The 19,548-nt window shown below is 38.7% G+C and overlaps 1 protein-coding gene across 27 annotated transcripts in view; it reads left to right on the top strand.

Moving 5' to 3' along the window:
* NRCAM (neuronal cell adhesion molecule) overlaps window positions 1-19,548 on the top strand; it is a 166,034-nt gene that overhangs the window by 52,981 nt on the left and 93,505 nt on the right. For 24 of the 27 annotated variants that reach the window (XM_074827475.1, XM_074827470.1, XM_074827469.1 and 21 more), the window contains exon 2: window positions 3,023-3,117. The exons of the other annotated variants lie outside the window; for them this stretch is intronic. The gene's annotated coding sequence lies outside the window, so the exon portion shown is untranslated. The remainder of the gene's footprint in view (window positions 1-3,022; window positions 3,118-19,548) is intronic. 27 annotated transcript variants of the gene reach the window in all.

The raw sequence follows: 19,548 nt of genomic DNA, 5'->3' as shown, positions 1-19,548 counted from the left end.
TTTTCCTGTAAGGGTACAAATGCTCTTCTCACTTTGGAAACCAGACATCTGATTATTAATGGACCCTTAGCATTGTGAATAAGAATGTAAACTTAAAAAAACCCCTTAGGTTGCTTCTTTACCTCTTTATTGCATCTGAGTTGATTTTTGGATGTTCAGGTGCTCTTCTGTACACCATTTACAGAACTTCTCATGGGTATGATTTCCTTGGAGTTTCGAGCTTTTGTTAAGCTCCCTTCTAAGAGACTATCAGAGAAAATAAATAAAGTCACAGTAAAAGAACCTGATCATGGACTGTAAATAGGTTAAAGCCACAGATGTCAAGAACTACAGCAAGTATTTATTTTTGAAGCAGCATGTGTGTAGTCCAGGCATCCTGTGAGACTGATATTCTGACCATTTCTTACCCAGCAGTTGGAAACAGTTTGACTGTAGTACAGGTTCTTTTCTCCCAATAAAACACTGAAAACCGTAATGCATTATAGTATGTCCCAAACCATATATATGATTACATAACCATCTTTACTTCAAAAGAGTAAGGGGAACCAAGTTGTGAGGTGTTATTCCCTTCTTTTAATGAGTGTAAGAAGTCTGGGAAAGGTTATCTGCAGTGTCAAGAGACCTATGGTTTTCTGCTGTATGTGAGGTCTGAAGCCATGTCTGGGTTTAAGATCACGCTTAATTTTTAGACATAGCCCTTGAGGCTACAGCTGCTCTTTACTGGTAATAACAGCAAGGTAGGGACAAATTCCTGTCATCAAGGTAGACTAATTGGCAAGGGCTGGTCTGCCTCTACATTTTAATATTCTAGAAAATTACTCTCTTATAAAAGACTGGCCATACTCACCCAACTTAATCTGAATTTCGCCCGAGTACTGTGATGTTCCTGTAGCCCTAATACACTACTAGTTGGTGGTTTTATTTCAGAGTATCCAAAATAGCGAGAGCTGTATTGCAGCCCATCAAAGTGATGATTTTGCAGCCTAATACTGCGAGTCCGTGGCATGTGCTCTGGAGTGTTGCGTGGAGGCAGGTAGAGCATACAGCTGAGGATGCAGTGCCTTGCATGGGAGAATTGCAGGACTGTCTAGAGTGGAGAACCAAAATTTACACAGTCTTACCTATACTGCTCTTTGGAAGGGTCCCTTGGGCTGGAGTGTTCCCTAAAATGTGCTCTGGTTTTGTCTTGAAGACGGTGTGTTGGTGGACTGAACCAGCCAGGAAACAACATGAATGGCAAGGTAGATGTAGCCATTACCTTTATATAATAGAATATGTGTGATCATTGTTGTACTCAAGTGTTTTGGTCAATTAGGGGTTGCATGCATGTAGCAGTTCTGAATGCAAGTTCTGTGTTGACTTTGGCTCATCAAGGTCCTGTTGGTTTGCAGGCAGCTATTCCAGTTGAATATAAAGGCAGGGGGTAGGAGGGGTTTTGAGTGCCTGAATAATGATGAAGGCAATGAAGTGAATTACCTAAGTGAATTTCACCCCAGTGAAATAAATTATATATGCCAAACTCTCAAAATTATAAAGGTAATGTATTCTTTCCAGTGCTTTATTATGTAAGAGCAACAAGTTGATTTGAAAGAGCATGATAAAGACCAATTTATGAGAAGTGCTGTTTGTTACTGGAAGAAACAGCTATAAGAGAGTTCTGATCAACAGTTAGGGTTTTGCCAGTTGGCAGACCAGTTGAATAAAAAAGCTTTAAAAGTATACTGAAAACAACTGTATGATTATCAATTTGATGGAAAATTAAACTGATCTTACTGTATCACTGTTGTAAATTGTGATTTTTCAGTCTCTCCTATTTTACCTTAAAAAATAGTGCTAATATGCAGTTGTGAGTAAATGATGAACTTTAATCACTTTTCTACAGGTAGAATGTGTACTTTTATGTACAGTATATAAAATAACAGGTGCTGCAGTGGTGCTAATCTTGCTATTAACTTCATTTCATCACCAGTTCAGTGATATAAGGACTACATATAGTGGCAAGCATAGCTGAGTGTGCAGATGAACAACATGTACTGTAAAATTAAAAGACTGTAAGGGAAATCCTCATTTAGAAATTTTTTGAAGCTCACTTTCAAAATCAGTGATCCTATTTGAACCTTGCTTGCTTGAAAGTTCAACTCCACACATGCATTACCATGAAATGATAAGCAACCTCCTTCTCCCCAAAACTTCAAATCTGTTTAAAATAGGGATTTCAAGTGACAGTTAGAGAAGAGAGGAACTAGGTGCATAACTCTTGTGAATAAATGAAGAAGGTGACAGCCGAATTAAGAACAAAACCTTTCCTGCTGTTTCCTCTTTCTTTGTGTTGTGCTTTAAATCTGGGGGAGGTGGGGTGGAGGGAGGGATTGTCTGTCCCATACCTCAACTAGAATTTAGGATATTCTCCTAAAAAGTGGGAGATCAGACAGTTTGCAAATTGACTATAAACCCAGAGCTCACTCTTTCTGGGCAAGTGCTGTGACCAAAGGTGTTTCCTGCAATAGAGGCTTGCTGTCAGCAGCTGTGACCTCTTTCAGCAGATGTCTTTTTAGAAGCGTGAGCATCTGTATCCTGAAGAGCACTGAAGTGTTTGGTCCTGAGGAGGTAGAGGTACCCGGTGGGCCTTAAGTTAGGTTACTGAACATTAGAAAGATGTGGTTAGGCTTTCCTATTGACTTGTTCAAGCTTTGTAAAGCACTGAGTATTTTTCACTGATGGTACAGCAAACCTGGGTAACTGTATGAGTGGTCAGATCTGATGTGACCAGCTATATTGTTTTGAAGAGCTGAATGCAAAACATGATTTTGAAACCTAGGGAGCTTCTTTTGTTCCTAATGCTCTTACCTTTTTCTTCAGCCAAACATAGATAAATTAGTTCCTATTAAAATACCATTCCACTTGACTTAACTGGATTTAGCATTGCAGCTATATCAAGAAATATCTGATGTATTTGTTGTAGTTTAACAGTGAACATAATTATTAACTTCTAAATATTTCAGGTTGTATAATGTTTTTTCAGGCAAGGCAGTAACATAAAGACCTGTCATACAGGGGACAAGAAAGAAGGAAAAGTAAAGAGACAGACCATCTTACTCCAAAGCTATTTGTACAAAGGTAAGATAGTGGTTTTCTTCCTCAACGTTTTAATTTCCTGTGATAACTAGGGAAAAAAAAGCTACTGGCATTAAGTTTCTGCCTGTTAAGTTTCTGTCTTTCTATTCAGTTTCTATTAAGTAATATCAGGGTAGTCATATGTGTTCTGCATTTCCATGTGTGTTTGAGTTAACTGTTTGTGATTAATACAATTTTTAAAATGTCAGCTCAGCTTTTAACTGAAGGGCTCATATCAAAGATGTTAACCAGAAAAGTAGCTAAAAGTATTTCATAGCTTCACATAATTGAAGGTAGGCTTAATCATCTCTGATGCTCCTTGCTGGAGAGAACAGGGGGACAAGTCAACTAGTAAAAAAGTGAGTCTAGAAAAATGAACTTAGAAGGAACTCGAGATATTTTTGTACTAAAAAGCTAGAATTTTTTTCTTCTAGCATAGATCACAGATTTGGTGATGGGGACATTCAGAATTCTTCGCTCTCATGGTTTAGGTCCTAAGGTTAAAATGTTGGTTTTTTTTTTAAAACAAAGGTTTTTAGAAGTTTTGAAGTAAGCTTTGATTTTTCTTTTTTTCAATTCTCCTCCAACCCCTCCCTGCTCTTGTATTTGAACTGCATAAATCTTTGAGCATAAGAACAGAGAGAGCCTTCCTTGAAGTCAGTAGTAGCTGCTGAATAGCCATCTGTGGTTTAATATCTGATTTTTTTTTTTAATGAAAAATCTGATTTGGGGGTCTTGAATACAGTATTGTATACAGTCTACTAGAACAGACCTTTTCTATCTTTAGAGTGTGTAGGCGAGGATAGCTGCACAGTGTTTTATTCCTTATTTATGTGTTCAAGCAGACAGAGCATCTGAAAGCATCAATGGTATGTTTAAAACAGAGAAAGGAGAAGATGGGCACTGAGATGTTTTGACTTCTGAACTGTATTCTGGTAGTGTTAACTACAAGTAACATTTAGTGCATCCTCTCCCTGCAAAGAAGATTTTTTTTTTTAAGCTTTCAGGGATGTATTCTGAAATGATTCTTGTGTTAGTCACTCAAGAGTTAAATGTTACTTTGGATAAAGAGAACTGTTACTGTAAGGTTTTTAAACTAGACTGCTCTGAAAAAAAGATAACCATTGAAGACTCTGAAAGGCTTTTTGGATGGTAACCAAGTTAAGGAAGCTCTGAGGTTCTTTGGCTTTGCTGCTGGTTGCCCTCGCTCACCAGGATCCTGGCACCCCATCACCGTGCCCTCATTGCCTCCATAGCTCCAGTTCTTCTGTCAGGGAATGCCACTGTACAATAGGTCCCCTGGGTCTACTTGGATGAGTGACAACCAGCCAGCTCCAAAGTGACAAGTATTTGAATGTCTAATTGGGTCAGTGCACAGGTGCCTGCTCCTCATGAGTGAGATGTTCTAGCTTTCCTCTGTGATGTTCTCTTGGTTCCTCTCATTTTTCCTACAGCTGTAAAACTAAGCTGTCAATATATCGATGTGAGAGAACAGGCATTACGAAAGAAGAAGGGTGATTTCCCATTAGCATGTGTTGGTTAAACTAGGTTTACCGCTTGAGTGCTGACTGGAGAGGAGGCAAAGAAATCCATTAAAGTGATGGATGTTTGCTGATACAAATGGGCATTGTAATAGACAATAAAGTGATTTATTTGACTGGTGAAAACAAGTACATTGTCTTAATCTCTATGTTAGGTAGTTCTCATACTGGTTAGACCTAGAGGCTTGGGCATCAGGAAGTCTGTGGGAGAGAAAAAGAACTTGTTTTCTTGTATCTGCACAATGAAGCTTTTCCTAAGTCTAATAAACAACTTTCCTTCATAGAATGCAGTCAGATATAGGCAACTGGTGTGCAAGGGAACTGTTCTATCTTACTGAAGGCTTGGTCTGTGCAGAGAAGACAAATGACGTTAAGTCTGAAGTTCATACTACTCAAATGTAGTTGCCCTCCTTTTGTCTCTTCCTCAAAGAACCACAGAATACCTCAGGTTGAAAAGGGTGTCTGGAGATCATCTAGTCCAACCCCCACTCTGCTGAAAGCAGGGTCAGCTGGAGCAGCTTGCTCTTTGGACAACTGATTCAAGTGCTCAACCACCGTTACAGTAGAAAAATCCTTTCTTTTGTTCAGACGGAATTTCATCTGTTTTCATTTGTGCCCATTGCCTCTTGCCCTGTCATGGGGCACGACCGAGAAGTGTTGTTTACCCCTGCCCCCATCAGGTATTTATATACATTGGCAAGATCTCCCTGAGCCTTTTCTTCTCCAGGCTAGAGTCTCAGCTCTTTCAGTCTCATCACATATGTCAGATGCTCCAATCCCTTAATCATCTTTGTAGTCCTTCACTGCACTCACTCTAGGATGCTTCTGTTTTCCTTGTACTGGGGAGCCCATAAGTGCACACAGCACTCCAGACATGTCTCACCACTGCTGAGTAGAGGGGAAGGATCATCTCACTTGACTTGCTGGTAACATTTTTCCTAATGCAGCCCAAGATGCTGTTGGCCTTCCTTGCTTCAAGGGTGCATTGCTGGCTCATGGTCTATTTGGAGTCCACCAGGACCCCCAGGTGTCTTCTGCAAATCTGCTTTCTAGCTGGTCATCCCCCATCCTGTACTACTGCCTGGGGTTATTCCTCCCCAGGTGTAGGACTTTGTATTTCCTTTTGTTGAACTTAATGAGATTCCTGTTGGCTTATTACTCAGCTTTTTGAGGTCCCTCTGAATGCCAGTGCAACCAGCTGGTGTACACAAACTTCTTCCAGTTTGTGTCATCGACAAACTTCTGAGGATGCACTCTGTCCCATCATCCAGATCATAAATTAAGTGGTTAAATGGTACTGGCCCCAGTATTGATCCCTGGGGTGCACCAGCAGTGACTTTCCTACAGCTTGATTTCATGCTGATCACAACCCTTTGAACCCGGCAGTTCAGCCAGATTTCAGCTGATCTCACTGTCCATTTGTCTAGTCCATACTTCATCAGTTTGTTTGTGGGGATTTTACGGGAGACGGTGTCAAGAGCCTTGCAAAAGTCAAGATAAACAACATCTGCTGCTCTCCTGTCATCCACCAAGCCAGCTATTAGCTGGTCTGTTCTGCTCGGAGTGACTCAGTCCCAGCAGGTAATGCTGGCAAGGTTGCTCCATGAAATCAGTGTCTCCCCAGTTCAAGCTTTGTTTAAAATAGTATTGTCAGTTTTGCTTTGGCTGACTTGCATGTGTATTTCTAAAATAAGGCTTTTTTAATTGTGTATATTTAAAAGTGTGAAGAATAGTCATTTAAGCATTGTCAAGTTCAAAAGTATTCTAAGTGGTGTGAAGTCAGCAACATAGCTATTGTCAGCATTTTTTATATAGCAACTGTTTATGTTTCTACCTTGATGTCCTTACTAATAAAAAGACCTGCTGATAGACATGAAAAATAAAAGCAGAAAAAGGTTTGAGACAGTGTCTTACAGCTGTTTGCTATAAGATAAACATACTGAAGAAAGGAAACTTTTAATTTGTAGGAATCAGAGGAATTATTTGTAATAATAAGAGTAGCAGAAGTACAATTTTTCAAATTTACGTTATTCCTTGTAAAATTTTGCGAAAAATGTCCTCATTCTAACAGGACTGGAATATCATGTAGTCAAATTTAGGAAACTTGACAGGAGAAATCATCTGGAAAAGAGAAGCATATTTCAGTAATGTATAGTTTCTTAATACCAGCAAAGAGAGGTTGAAAAGGGTTTCTTATTCAGGAATGTATGTGTAAGTATCTTTAAGTGACAGAAATTCCCTCTAGAAATTAGAGACATTTTTAATGGATTGGAAAATAAAAGTCTGTAGAAAGGGAGCACTGCTAGTTTCTTTGTGGAAAAGCACGAATTTATGTTAAAAATATCTCCCAAAGCTTTTATTTAGTGATAATAAACTGTTGTGTTTCATAAAGTCATTTACAGCTAAACAGTTTTAAACAGAAGTAGTTGTAACTTATTTAGAGATCACAGCCACTCTAACTAAAGTTCTACTAAAGCCTTCTCAAATGTAATAAGTGTATGGTTTCTAGGATAATTATAGTGTTTGTATGAAATGTTAGGTTTTGCCCAGCTTTTTTCTCACTTTATAATCTCTGATTTCCTCATACATAAATTGGTTAAATTAAATGGACCTCTTCCTTCAGATGTTCCTTTTTTAGCTCTCTTGCAACGTGTTTTTTTAATATGCTAAAAAAGGACAGCACATAAGGTAAATATATAATCGTCGGTTGCTCAGTTAGTGATGTCTTTTCACAAGAACTCTTGGTGATGACTTAGGATGTGTCATGCATGCTAGATGATGGCTGCAAATTCGAGTCAGTTCCTGTGGTAATCATGAATACAACCAAAGATGCCATAAATGAGAATTTTATAGCTTTTTTTTCCACTTAACATCACGAGGGGAGGGAAAGAAAGAAAAAAAGGAAAAGAAACATTAAATGAGTCTTTGTTCTATTTTTTCTGGTTTTTTAAAGCTTTCTGAGCTTTCAACTTCCAGTGAGAGAAGCAACGGTGAGAGATCTTGGTAATATTTCTGAGTGCCATATTTTTCCTCCCTGCTGCTTATGCATTCACTAATATCCCAACTGACTGAAACATAGAAGGCAGCAATCACAAACGTTAAGACACAGATTTATTCTACCTCATTTTAGGTGCTTGGATACCTCAGTTAAATTAACAGCATAGTTGTTTAATCAGTGGGAATTGATCCAATTAAAAAGGAACACAATTTTTGATAGGCAATTTTAATTCTTTTTAAATTTACCTCATCTGCCTACCTGTACATCCACTCAAACACGTGCGAGTACAAAAAAGAGTTGGTGCATAAGTGCTAACAAGGAGCAGGGAGGGCAGTAGTAAGTAGAAGGGACGGGGAATAGGAGGTCACTGAGCTGCTGCAGAAACATTTGTTTGTGAAACTTCAGCCTATGAATTTCACTGCTTCTTTCAGCTGTTCTTTTTTTCTAATTATCTTAATCAAGTTAAGATTATTATTTGTCCTTTGAAAATGTTGTTGTACCCATTCTTGCTGTTGTTTATTTTTAAATATACTGTTGCTGGTATGAAGTGGACCACTTTAGGAGAAATATTTTGTTACTGTAGCTTCTTGATATTGAAACTATTGCAAAAAGCTGAAATTCTTTGAAAATCAAGTTAATGCACCTTGCTGTTACTGTACAGGTTTCTTTTATCAGAATAAAGTATTTATATGCATAATTAAAATAGCTTTTCAGTTAGCTTATATTTATTTCCAAATGTTTTGACTCTTGTAACAAAATGCATGGTTACAGGATCACAGAATGGTTGAGGTTGGAAGGCACCTCTGGAGATCATCTGGTCCAACCCACCTGCTCCAGCAGGACCACCCTGGGCTGGTTGCCTGAGACCATGTCCAGATGGCTTTTGAGTATCTCTAAGGATGGAGACTCCACAACCTCCCTGGGCAACCTGTGCCAGTGCTCAGTCACCCTCACAGTAAACAAGTTTCTTGACATTCAGAGGGGACTCCTGTGTTTCAGTTTGTTTGTGCCTGAGTGATCTTAGTATACCCAAATGATCTCAAAGCTTTGCTTTCCAGAGATCCATGACTGCGACTTATCTGTCTTTCAAAGCTAGCTTTTAGGAGTGCTTGTAGTTCAAGAGTTTTGTTTAAAAATATTATACTGTGGAGTGTACAAACTGAGAAAGAAAACTACATACCAGATGTTCTTGAATATTTGGGCCAGGTGCAGTAGTAAGAAAGCCTTCCCGAGCTTGGAAACACTTCACCACTCAAAATTTATTTATTGGAAACTTGGGAAGTATTCTTTTTCTGGATCAATAAGAGGAGCGACTTAAACCATTGTAAACATTGGTGAAGTCAGTTACATACTTTTAAATTGGTACAATCAAATGTCTTCTGTTATACATATGTCACTAGACAGAAATAGAAACAAAAGCCAAGATAAGGCACTCTAACACAAATGTTGTTTTCTTTTTTTAGTTGAAAGTTTCTCAATGGTTGACTACACCCTGTCGCTGATCCTGCTTTAATTATAGAACAACTACTAGATTCCATCTTTTCTCTCAGTTAATATACTAACACCAGCTTGTGCATATATTTGTTTTATAAAGAAACATGGAGGGGGGGATAGGGGAGAGGTGATGAAACAGGTTACTGTAAATTGTTTTTACAGATCTGACAGAGAAAAGCAAATGCTTAAGTTCACCAAACAAAACAAAAAACAAAATTTTTAAGCTCCAACTGAAGAATTTTTTTATGTGAGTGCATGTAACTTTTAGTTGTGACTTAAGTCCTCCTGAAGTTTGGAAGACAATGAGGTTTATATAGTTTTGCTAATAACTTTTCCACCCATAAAATAATGATGCCTCAGTGAAAGCTTAGATGAAACTTAAACACATGCTTTTACTTATTGCAGCTACTCTGTATGGCAAATATATATAATTTGATCTTTAAAGACTCTTCAATTTATGCAGCTAGTAGAATAATAAAATAATTTTGTTTTTGAGGTTTTCTGGTGGACCTGGAAGTCATTCAGTCCAACCCCCTGTTCAAAGCAAGGTAAACTTTAGAGAGTCAGAGCAGATTGTTCAGGGCCTTGTCCCATTCAGTTTTTAAATCTCCAAGGGTGGAGATTCTGCAGCCTCCTTGGGCAACTTAGTATGTCCTTAACTGCTCTCCTCTGAGAATTTTTTGTTTAAGTCTGATTGAATTTTTCCTTGCTGTAACTTGTGACTACCGCCTCTTGGCTTTTTGTAGCGCACCTTGAAGAAGTCTGGCTCTGTGTTTTGTGCAGCCCCCATTCCTCTGTGACTTTAGGGATTGGTATGGGGAATGTACAAAAGCCTTAGCATCCCCCAGACTTGATACTTTCTAAAATACTAAGATACTGTTGAGAAGCATTATACTTACTTGTTTAAAGTCTAATTTTACTAAATATTTTATGGAGCATGTTAACATGTGAAATAGGCAAAGAAACATAGTACTGAAAAAGACTGCAGCATTGTACCAAGACCTTTCGTAACAAAATCCCAGAATACATCTTTTTTCCCTGGGTCTGTCATGTGGAAGGCTTGGAAATGCTGAATTTTTTATAGAGTGGTTTGCCAGCATTTAAGCTCATGCTCATATTTTTCAGGAGCATGTAGTAATAAACAAAGAAGCTGAAAAAAAAATTATCAAGATTTCAGAAAAACTTGTGATAGTGTATGAGACAAAAGATGAGCTTAAAAAATCATTTAGGAAAAGACCACTGGAATGGATTACAGCAGGATATAAAGGATGAAGGAAAACAGTTCAACATGGAGAGGGATAAATTGGTTTTTAAGTCACTTTTTTATTACTGTCTATAATAAAAGGAGAAAAGAAGATGCAGTTCTTTCGTTTTATTGTAAATTTATAGAAGAGTTAGTAAATGTAATGAGGAGATGTAATATTACTGGATGTTCTGGATGCATCAATGAAATGTAATGGATGTAATAAAGGCAGCAAATGTGATGCATTTTAATATCTGGAGGTCTTCAGCCTTTTTTGAAGGCTGACATCCTTTTGCAGAGGAGTATAGATAACCCTTGATTATCTGAATATTTTTCTAGTGTTTTGCAACAGGACCATATTCTGTCTAAATGTATATGAATATTTAAGTGACTGATACAGTGTAACACTTCATTTTAATTTTGTACTATTTATTTCAACAAAATCATATTCTAAAAGTTTTAAGACAGCAGAGTCATTTGTGTGTTATTGATTGAGGTACATGTTCATCTCTGAAACAACATGTTATCAGTGTTACAAATTGTACATTAAGAGGTATCCAGAATGTATAGATTTATTTCTAAGAAGCTGGGGATGTAATGGGCTAACAAAGCTAGATCTCTGCCTAAGATAGAATAAAGACAAGTAGTGGGTTGTAACTTCCCCCTTTTTCTCCCCAGAAATACATGTGTCAGTTAGTTCCCCTCTACCAGAAGCATATAGTAACACCAGGGGAAGGCACAGAATGGACAGAAGGTCGTGTACTGCTGAAAAGAATAGTAATTGCTCCACTGAATGGGCTTTAATCATGGCTTTGCTGCAGTCTTCAAATCCTGAACAATATTTTGTTCTATCTCTAGGAAAAAATATCAGTCCATTCACTAGGGTCTGAATTGCTCATGTTTCCTGAGCCTGAGTAATCTGAAGATAATCTTCTCAAATTTATAGAAGTGTTAAGAGTAACAAAGTATTTATTCCTTGTATTTATTCCTCATGCTCTGCACTGCTCCCAGCACAATGCTGTATGTACCTCACCTAGAATTAATTCCTTGCCTACACCTACTGTCTTCAGAGGACGTGGCTGGTACCTGATCTCAGGACAGTTGTCCATGTTGCTCTTTTCTTCTTTGCTTAAGGAATCTGGCCTGTTTGCACTTAAGAGGCTCAGCAGGGACAGAGAAGAAGCAGCTTTAGTATCTCTTGCTCCCTTTTGTCATAAGAAGGAGCACTATTGGTGTACACTAACTGCTTCTCTGCTGCCTGTATTACGTGTGCCTCTGCAAGCAGGTCAGATCAAATTTTAACATAACAATTTAACTTTAGTAGGGTTCTCATAACTTAGTCTACTTTTCTGAAATATCATTTACAAAAATGAGAAATCTAGTCCCAGCAACACAGATTCTGTCTGTGGAGGGAAGGCTGGACAGATAAGTAATGTTCAGCTTTTTGCTACAGACAGGTGAACATGAGCTGTTCAGGCATTGTTTTGTATTTGTGTATTGTGACCAGTAACCCCGACCCTTTCCTTGGCTGCTGCTTCTGGTAGAAAGCTGGTTTTTCTACTTCCAGATTTTAATTTCATTTTTTACTGGCAAGGGTTCCTTTCTCTCTTTCCTTGTACAGTCTCTCAAATATCTGTGTTACTTGCAGTAGATAGTTTTCTTTCCCTCATTTGAAGCCTGGCCTGAGACATTCTTGGAGCTTTTTATCTCTTGCTACCCCATGGTGCTGCATATGATGATACAAGAATCTGACTGAGGATACATATGTAGGAAAGTAGTCAGAGCTGTTTATAAATTGAAGATTAAGATTAAAAATAAGTCTAGCAGCAGACCACAGACTGTTTTCTAATATATGGGTGCCAGGTTTCTTTATTAATGTTTGTTGGTTTTTGTTGGGGTTGTTTTTTTTTTTTCAAATGAAATACTCATTTTTAGTTCTTTGAATATTTTAAAAAGTATATTTTAGGAATCTCATTTTGTATTTCAAGAAATGCAATGTCTTTCATTTCTGACCCATGCTATATTACATATGAGTTCTGGTATAGTATGTAGACACGTAGATTTCGTATAAACAAGAAGTGGTAATGTGTTCAATGTGTATGGTTCTGCTTTTCATTCAAGACAAGTCTAACACAGAGTTTCTTCTTAATGGACTTTATGCCTGCAAGGGAGAGAGAGATGCCAAAGGTTTTTCCTGTAAGAAAATTGGCAGTTTGTTAAATCTCTTTACTGTGAACAGCGCCCATTTTACTGTGCATGTGTGTGTGAAAGAGAGATGCAATCTTGAAACCACAAGATTTCTTTGAATATAAGATAGTTTCTCCTTTGTGGGTACCAGTGGAAAATCAAAAACCGAATCAGTAATGGATCAGAGAACCTCCCTGACTTTCATGTTATTTCTGTGTGTCTCTTCCTGTCTCTCTTCCTTCCTGAATGGCTTTACCAGATGTAAGAGGTGCTTCTTGCTTGCTTGTAGGCCTACAAAGTGTCCTTTGGGTGAACAGATGCTGTACATATTTTATAATTCTCAGCAGATATCAGCCTGTCCTATTCCTGAAATGAGACCATTTCAGAGCCATTTTTTAATCCTGTTTGACCTTGGGTATATACTTCCAAATCTCATTGATATCACATCATCAGACATGATCAAAAGCTTACCAAACCAAATTAAAAAATATAACTTCCAAACTTAAGTTGCACTGCTTAGTTTTACTCTCAGAAACCTAAGCAGATATAGTACAGAATCCCAGGATTAAAAGTGGATGTGTCCTAATGGGCCATCAGGTTGTGTAACTGTTACGTTAGTGTCAGTCCACTTCTTGGTGGAAGACTAAGTGAGAATTTGGTAACAATTTGAACTTTAAAATAAAAGTTGAAATACAATTCAGTATTTTTTTGTTGTTGTTTTAATGCAGCTTTCAATAGTGTCATAATTTTTAAGGTACTTTTAAGATACTTTTTTTCAGGCTATGACTTAAGAGATCCTCTTCTTGATCTCTGTTCTCCTTTATCCTATCCTTCTAGTGAAGTGGGAAAAGCAGTAGAAAATAAATTCTATGAAGATCCTGAAATAAAATATAAGAAATAACTGTTGAGCTATGGAAGTAATATCTTTAGTGTGAATTTGTATGCGAAAAGCATATCTTTAATTAAAAATTAAATAATGCAGTTAAGCTTAACCCTTCGTGATAATGTATTCCAACACCCTTAACAGGTCTGGGTAGCTAGTGTTTACAAATCTTGATTTTTCTGAATTGGCAATTTAAAAAGTATTTACTAAAATATTTGTAATAAAATGTGTCATGAGTGATTAACAGCCTGTATTCTAGTGTAAACATTTTTTTTGTAAAACAGTTGTTTTCAAACAAGAAAAAAAAAGATTATTCATACAGTCCTAGGCATTACTGCAGTTCAGTGTAACCTCAATTTATGTTTCCCTGACAGACAAAAGAGTTTCCAGAACTGTATGAGGTACAGTTTACACTACTGTGAAATTTTGTAAGCACTTTTAGGATTTTTGCTATAGTTATTTGGAATTTTCTTTAAAAAGAAATTACTCTGGTTTAATCTTTGTATTTCCTGCCTTGTAAGAAATTTGAGTCCTTTTGCTTTATTATGGAAAATTATTTATTTTGAGAAGGTTTGAAACTGAGAATCTAAAACTGTTTCAGTTACTAAAAAAATATTTTAGTAACTTAATGTTCTTCTCCACTGTATTTCTTATGTTGTGTTATCATTTGAACTTTGCCAACTTGAAATACATAGTATGTAGCCAATTTGAAGGACCTGCCAAGAATGGAAGAACTGTGTAAGAGAGGCTAAATAACTGTAGAAGTTTAAATTCTATAAGAAACACATTTTCAAATGTGAAACATTTTCAAATTTGAGTTGTAGTACTTATGTAGATAATCCACTGATTAACTGTATAACTATCCTAGTTCTCAAACGCATTGCTCCAATGGAACTTCAGATTATGTTTGCTGAGAACTGCTACCTCCTGTATATGGCTGTATTTAGCTCAGTGAGCTTTGTCCAGTCAAAAATTGATTTTTTTTATGGCTGGAGACCTATAGAGCATCTCTGCCCTCCTCACTGACTGTGGAAAGAAGAATTAAGTATTACAGGCTGCTCCCTGTGGAGTCTCTGAGGGCTGATCTACAACTTGAAAGTTTTGTTGGCAATTTACCGGGCAATTAAATTCTCAGGAAGTACTTCAAAGGAAAATGGATGTTTGGCTGGCAGGAATGGATGTTTTCCAGCCAGAGAAAAGAGAAAAATGTTGCAAGGAAGATTTAAACCCTGTAGGTATTTTTTAAATAACCTACCACCGACTATCGTACCTTCCTACTAGTTTGTTTGTTCAGACAAGTTTCTCCAGTCCTCTACATGAAATGGTGGCTCTCAGGCTACACAGGTATTGAAGGTATTGAAGCTCCTTCATATTGAGAACAGCAGATTGCAGAAGGATAGCATGATTCTGTGATTCTGTGCCTGTTAATGTGTTTCAAGCAGTTGTAAATGTCATGAGATCAAGCTGTATCTTGAATGGTGATATGGAATAGCATACAGAAACCATTCTTTCAAATTCATCACATACTTAGAGGACAGTATTAGTTGCCTTGGAGTGTTTGCAGAGAATCACAGAATCATCAAGGTTGGAAAAGACCTTGTAGATCATCCAGTCCAACCATTAACCTAACACTGACCATTCCCAACTACACCATATCCCTCAGCGCTATGTCAACCCGACTCTTAAACACCTTCAGGGATGGGGACTCCACCACCTCCCTGGGCAGCCTATTCCAATGCCTAACAACCCATTCTGTAAAGAAATACTTCCTAATATGTAGTCTAAACCTTCCCTGGCACAACTTGAGGCCGTTACCTCTTGTCCTATCGCTTGTTACTTGGTTAAAGAGACTCATCCCCAGCTCTCTGCAACCTCCTTTCAGGTAGTTGTAGAGGGTGATGAGGTCTCCCCTCAGCCTCCTCTTCTCCAGACTAAACAACCCCAGTTCCCTCAGCCGCTCCTCGTACGACATGTGCTCCAGACCCTTCACCAGCTTCGTTGCCCTTCTCTGGACACACTCGAGTAATTCAATGTCCTTTTTGTAGTGAGGGGCCCAAAACTGAACACAGTAATCGAGGTGCGGCCTCACCAGTGCCGAGTACAGGGGTAAGATCACTTCCCTGTCCCTGCTGGCCACGCTATTTCTGATACAAGCCAGGATGCCATTGGCCTTCTTGGCCACCTGGGCACACTGCTGGCTCCTGTTCAGCCGGCTGTCAATCAACACCCCCAGGTCCCTCTCTGACTGACAGCTCTCCAGCCACTCCTCCCCAAGCCTGTAGCTCTGCTGGGGGTTGTTGTACCCAAAGTGCAGCACCCGGCATTTGGCCTTATTGAAGCTCACACAGTTGACCTTAGCCCATCGCTCCAGCCTGTCCAGATCTCTCTGCAGAGCCTCCCTACCCTCAAGCAGATCAACACTCCCACCCAGCTTGGTGTCATCTGCAAACTTACTGAGGGTGCACTCGATCCCCTCGTCTAGATCATCAATAAAGATGTTAAGCAGGAGTGGCCCCAAAACCGAGCCCTGGGGGACACCACTCGTGACCGGCCGCCAACTGGATTTAACTCCATTCACCACAACTCTTTGGTCCTGGCCATCCAGCCAGTTTTTTACCCAGCAAAGCGTGCGATCATCCAAGCCTCGAGCAGCCAGTTTTGCCAGGAGAATGCTGTGGGAAACGGTGTCAAAGGCCTTACTAAAGTCAAGGTAAACTACATTCACAGCCTTTCCCTCAACCAATAAGCAGGTCGCCCTGTCATAGAAGGAGATCAGGTTTGTCAAGCAGGACCTGCCTTTCATAAACCCATGCTGACTGGGCCTGATCATCTGGTTGTCCCACATGTGTTGTATGATGGCACTCAGGATGAGCTGCTCCATCAGCTTCCTGGGCACCGAAGTCAAGCTGACAGGCCTGTAATTTCCTGGATCATCCTTCGACCCTTCTTATAGATGGCCGTCACATTGGCCAATTTCCAATCTGTTGGGACCTCCCCCATCAGCTAGGACTGCTGGTAAATGATGGAAAGCGTCTTGACGAGCACCCCAGCCAGCTCCTTCAGCACCCTCAGACAACTTCAGTTCATACTAAGTAAATGGATTAAGTTTCTTACAGTATATTTAAACATTTTTTTTTCCACTGTACTTCTCCATGTCTCAATTCAGCCAGCACAGTATTTGCTGTTGAAAGAGTAAAGATAGTATTTTGTTGTTTTGGGGCGTTTGGGATCTTTTCCTGAACAATGAGATGGTTGAGGAATGTGGAAAAGTATAAGCATCTTAGATGCAGCACTTTAGATCCTTGGTTAGTGAAATGTTCATTAATTCAGTTAGCTGATATAAAACACTGGAAAGACACAAAATATTCCTGCAGCCTGCAGGTGTTAAAAGTGGTTGTGGGATTTAATGGGGAGCCATAAAAGAGTTATTTTTCTATGTTAACAATCAAATCTTGTTTCTTTCCTTACACAGTTCCCCCAAAACAGTATCTGGTGTGAAATACAATTGTGATTCTCAACATTTTCACATGTATGCTGCTATCAGTTTTTAACTTACCTTAGAAGTAAGCTTTTTAAGCTGAAGTTTTTGTAAAATCAGTTTGCTCACTACAGAAGTATGCTTCATTTAGTTAGTTGAAAATTAACACAAGTTTAGAAAAACTGATGGGGCATTTTGATTGACTCATTTTTTGACACTGATGCAGAAGTGATTAGTAACTCATGCCTAAACTATAAGGAAATTGAATCCTCACCTGTTCTTCTTAAAACCAAAGTAGGCCTTTCAAGGTGTCTGATGCTTGTTCACTGGTATCCCAAAAGTACGTTATGAAAAGGATTTTGAGAGCTTGATTCTTCATCCTGCTGTCGTGAAAATCATGCAGGTAACCTGTATGAAGTTTCAGGAGTACTGATAGGTATGAAGTAAAACTGGGAAGAGTGTTTGGCCCATATATTCTATTGAAACAATCATATTAAAGATTTACCAGCAACAAATGTGTTATACTGACTGAAAGAGTCATCACCATCCTTGTGTTTTCCCAGCATTACTGCAACATTTAGATAATGCATTTTGAAACTGAAATGAGATCCATTTATTAATTCAAAGCTGTGTCTTTGGAGGAGCTGTGAGGAATGGTGAAGTTGAGGATTTAAGTAATTGCATTTTGATATGAAGAACTTTAGTACTTAAAAGGGGAAGAGCCACAAAAAAGGTGGTTAAACCTCTGAATGTTTATTGTGCCATATCAAACTGAATAAAGGTATTTTTCATTTATGAAACTGACTGTTTTACTTAAAGGTCCAAGGAGGATGCTTAGTTTTATTCTTCTCACAAACATGCTGTAGCAGTGTCTACTCTTTACCAAGTGAGACTGAGCGCGCTTAAGGATCATTTGCAGAAAACAGCAAGTAGTGTATCAGAGTATTGGGTTCCTATTAGAGAGCAGCCCTACACAAGAAGATACCTAGATTTTGGAAGATAGCGTGCTGCTGTTACTTTTTTGCTGTATATGCTCTGTAGAAGCAGTTGTTTATGTTTTCTGGGCTGCACAATGGCCCAGCTTCAGGAGTAATATAAGCTCCTGCGAGTCTTGTGATTATGGCCTTTTGCTAGCTTAGACCTGAATGGGAAAAAGCCTAACATACAAATTTCCTCCTACTCCATAGCTGCATTACTACATTACTGTGCAAAGCGTTGCTGAATCTTTCTTCCATACTCAAAGTCATGGTATGGTCTTATGACTGCATAACAGGTTTTCAGCTCTGATTCCTGATTTCACGCTGATGTTAACAGGACTTTGAACTCTTGGGAGAAACACAATTTAAAATTTTTCAGTAGTTTCTGTTGGCTGTCATAGGCATTTCCTCACTGAGGTTGCTAGTCGTTGTGAATGGCATGTACAAGTATGTCTCTTTTGTGTTTAGTGTACTAGGGAGCGTAGATGCCCAAACCAACCATATGAATTCTTCTTGGTCCTTATGTCCTTATGGTGTTCAGTGCTGGGAAGCCTGTGTCTGTTGTTTCTGGTTTTGGTCCAAGGTGTTCAAGTAGTATCTTGTGGCTTGCGCAGACAGTATTTGATATTCTCAGGTTTTTCATTGTCGAGCTATTGAATATCCCCAAGTTGCATAGCATCCAGCAATGAGTGACCTAACTAGTCAAGGACAAGGTTTTCTTTCCTGGAAAAATACAAATAAACAAATAACTACAAACACTGAGTTACAGATTGTAACAATAAATGTTCCTGCACCCATGATTCTTCTCGCAGCTGCAGCACCACATCTCTTCTTGCAAAGCTTCTGCTCTTCTTCCTACACCTGTTGTTCAGGGGAAGTCTCTGCTGTAGGCTATAGATGTTGCCTTTAGGGCTGCAGGGAACCTTCAAGAAGAAGAGATGTTGCACAGAGAAGTGAACATATGAGAGAAAGGTTACAGAGAATACAGACTCAGGAACACAAGCAGACCATAAAGGCAATATGTGGTATGTGCATTTGTACCTTGACAGATGTCAGCACTTACCTCTTACGGGTGCAATTACCTTCTTTGTCTGTTTAGCACAACAACTGCCTGTGACGTGTCTGAGAGTAGCTTCTTTGTGGAGCCTGTGAGATGTGGTTTGCACAGCACCTTTGCTCTCAGGCACTCTGTTGCACCCTGATCTCTTCTCACAGACCTCAGGAAAGGAGATTACTTGACCTGTACTCCTCTCCTGAATTTAAAGCACATTAGTTCAGAGTAACCTCCATTTTGTTGCCAGGAGGCACCCCTTTGTACCAGGGTGTGTAGCTCCTTTGGTACTTGTACTCAACCAGATAATAACCTTGTTTGATTTGAGGAACATGTTTGGAAGCAATCATGTCTAATTGAACTTAGCAGCAGAATTCCTACTGACATTACTAAATCGGGATATGATTCATTATCATTGGGTGTCTGTGATGAGATTGCATTCATAATCGTATATGAAAACTGATGGAATTAAGTTCAGATTGTTTAATTTACTTTTCTCGTTGATTTTTGTCAAGCTCTTTTTATCTCTACTGATCTACACAGATAGAAGAATCCATATAAACATGTCTATGCTTTTTTCAG

Source organism: Strix aluco, chromosome 5, assembly GCF_031877795.1.
Source record: "Strix aluco isolate bStrAlu1 chromosome 5, bStrAlu1.hap1, whole genome shotgun sequence".
Classification (NCBI taxonomy): domain Eukaryota; kingdom Metazoa; phylum Chordata; class Aves; order Strigiformes; family Strigidae; genus Strix; species Strix aluco.
Note: the sequence above shows the minus strand (reverse complement) of the source record. Positions and strands in the feature narration are given on the sequence as shown.